Genomic DNA, 3407 nt, shown 5'->3' with positions numbered 1-3407 from the left:
ATTTGTGTGTGTGTGTGTGTGTGTGTGTGTGTGTGTGTGTGTGTGTGTGTTTAACATCCTTATTTGCTTTTTCTGTCCTTTTCTGATTGTGTTAGATTCCTGGTTTTTTTCTACATTTCTTTGTTATTTCCCTTGACTGATTTGGAACCTGGGGTATTTCTGTTATTTTAGTGGTTATCCTTAATTACTAGGAATTTTTTTCCAATTCACCAGCTTTTAAATTTTTATTTGTTTTATTTTTTATTTTTCAGTTATAGTTGACATTCAATATTATAATAATTTTAAGATACATATTTAACCATAAATTTTCCTGTCAAAGTCTAAATTTTCTCCTTTTGTAAATGGCAGAAAACTTACCATGACTTAAATGCACATTGAACAATTTTGCATCTTGTTATTACTGAGGACGAAACTGGACTGCAGATTGCTTCCTCTCTAGCCTTGTTTATCTGGATCATCTTGACAGTTCCTAAGATATTATGTAGGAGTTAGGAAGTTTTTTGGGTTATAAGTAACAGAAACCTGGTTCAATCAATAAAGACGTTTCTAGTCACACACACACACAAATCCATATGCAGGGTGTTCCAAGAAATCTGTCTCCATACTCTTCTGGTCCCCTTAATAGACAGGGGTCTGTGTATCTATGCAGCTTGAAAAGCATCCAACCAGAACACGTGTCTGTCCTAGAAAGCATCTCCACAGTCTATGAGTGGTTCTCCACAAGAGGTGAAGGTAAGGGAGATATGGTCACCTGTCTGTTTTGTTTTTTGGTTTGTTTTAATAACATCTTAGCATGTTCTGTATTGATCATCTTTTTTCTTTAGACTGTGTGAACACCTAACTCTTTGCATGCTCAGCTCTGAGGCTTCAGCCAAACTTCTGTGATGACAAGATGAAGACTTCTCACTGATTATTACCTTGTCAGTATCTTCATTTTTAATTTTAGGAATGTTCATCTTTTTCTTGCATCATAGTTGTATGTATGTGTGTGGTGTGCAAAATGTTATTTTAAAAAAGCAAAAAACCCCATTATATATATATATATATATATATATATATATATATATATATATATATATAATTACCACACTGTTGTTTCTAAGGGGAGAGTCTTTCCTTTTAGCCTTATTTTTCACAGAAACTATTAACTTTACTTTCAAATCACAGAGAAAAGAGCAACAGCCTGTTCAAATTGCTGAGCATAGAGTCTTGGGAGATAATTGGACTGAAGGATTAGAAAATTCTAAAATTGTCACTGGGGTCTGGCAGTCAGAAGAGATCAGAGGAATACCTGAGAGTTAAAATTAAGAACAAGGAAGAGGAGGAATGACAAATATTCTACTCTCACATCCATGGCAGGCTGGATTGATTATATGTGCACATATATATGTATCCTTAAACAAACGTTAATTATATCCTTTCTTAGAGTGTTGCATCAGTTCTTCTCAGCTAGGCCCTCTTATTCTATTTTTAATTATTCTGAATGGAAAATGTCCTGTAGTTGCTTTGGGGGGCGGGGGGGGGAGCGGCGAGAATTGGGGAAGGGGAACAGCCAAGTTGTTGTCCTTCAGTCCTAGTTGTGGAGGGCACAGCTAGCTCAGCCCNGAAAATGTAAATTACTGCATTTGCTTTTTCCAGATGATTGAACAATTGCACTATTTAAAAGGTTTGGCTCACTCTGCCTCCTGCCCTGAAACCTCCCTCCCTCTCTCTCTCTCTCTCTCTCTCTCTCTCTCTCTCTCTCTCTCTTTCTGTGATAATTAACTTCTTATTTGTGTGTGTGTGTAGAAATATGGGGAGAATCATGTCATTGAAAGCCAATTATTTCATATTTGGAATGCCAAACCTGCTAAAAACCAAAATATTTTCTCATTGAGCCATGTGACAGCTGATACTAGATGAACTCAGTTTTCCAGTCCAGTGGTCAGCCAGGCACAGTAGTGTGAAGAGCTTTCTGAAATTCACATGCAGCCAAGAGAATCTGACTTTCTACACATAGAGCAGTCCATGGAAAGTTCTTTCCTCAGACATCTGTATTTCTCAAAATTCAAAAAATATTCTTAATTTATTTATCATGCCCAAACTAGTATCTATGGTCAGTTTCCTATCTATGATCAGTTTCCTATCTATGATCTTTTTATTTTTTTATCTTTTTCTTCTGAAGTGTTTCTCTTCTAGCATACATACATTTATATAATAGATCAGAAATGCAAAGGTCAATGAGTTTATTTTTGTAAATCCTATTAGATTATTTTCTAACTTATTTGAATAATTTTTAGTGATATTTATAATTAGAAATGCTCAGTTTGGTATGATTTTTGCTGCCCAAGCATCCCTTTGGCATTTAAAAAAATTAGGTATATGGGCCGGCCGAGTGGCGCAATGGCTAAGAACTGGCTTGGGATGCCAGGGGGCCCCGGTTTGGATCCCACATATGAGGGTCAGTGACACTGCCCTCTACAGCTAAGATGCTGAACAACAGCTCAACCTGGAGCTGGGCTGCCTTGAGTCGCTGGCGACGGCATAGGCTGCAGCCCCTGTGGCGGTGGGTTGTCATGGGCTACCGTATGCAGCCAGCAGCCACAGTGAGTGGCCATCCAGAAGCTGGTGACTGATCTGCCTCTCCCGGGAAGAGTGCAATGATGGTGTCAACTTGGGCCAAGTGGAGCAACGTCCTCCACAACTAGGCTGAAGAACAAAATGACAGCAACTTGTCTGTTCCCTTCCCCCCAATTCCCCAGCACTGTTCCCATCCCCCCAATTCCTCAATAAAAATAAATAAATAAATGAATAAATAAATAAATTAGGTATAAAATATACACCAATCATTACCACCATCTGTGGTACATGGTGATTCATGAAGAGTTCCTCTGTTGACTGGGAAGTTAACTAACGGGCAGTTGTGACGTGGACACCTTGCTCCTAAGCAGGATATTTGTGTGGGAAACAAGATTGAAAACACCACTGTTTAGTGGACTAAGGGTAGGGATTGTCCAGGAACTTGTACACATCTCCAAAGAAAATTTTCATTCCTTTTTTGCACAATGGTTTTGTGTTACTGGATCATATCTGCTAGTTTTTGTGTATTAAAATATCAAAACATGTCCAAGTCACCCAGATGATGATATAATAAACAGTATGTCCACTACTTCTGTCCTAGTTTGCTCAGGCTGTTATAACCAAATACCATAGGGGCATAAATAACAAATATTGACTTCTCACAGTTGTGGAGGCTGAGAAGTTCAAGATCAAGGTGCTGGCAGAGCTGGGGTCTGGTGAGGGAGTTTCCTGGTTTGCAGGTGGCCACCTTCTCCTCATGTCGTTACATGGTGGTGAGCAGAAAGAAGAAGAAGGTCTTTAACATCTCTTCTAATAAGGGCACCCTAATGACCTGTGTACCTCCCAAA

The sequence above is a fragment of the Hipposideros armiger genome, unplaced genomic scaffold (assembly GCF_001890085.2).
Source record: "Hipposideros armiger isolate ML-2016 unplaced genomic scaffold, ASM189008v1 scaffold_434, whole genome shotgun sequence".
Taxonomy (NCBI): domain Eukaryota; kingdom Metazoa; phylum Chordata; class Mammalia; order Chiroptera; family Hipposideridae; genus Hipposideros; species Hipposideros armiger.
Note: the sequence above shows the minus strand (reverse complement) of the source record.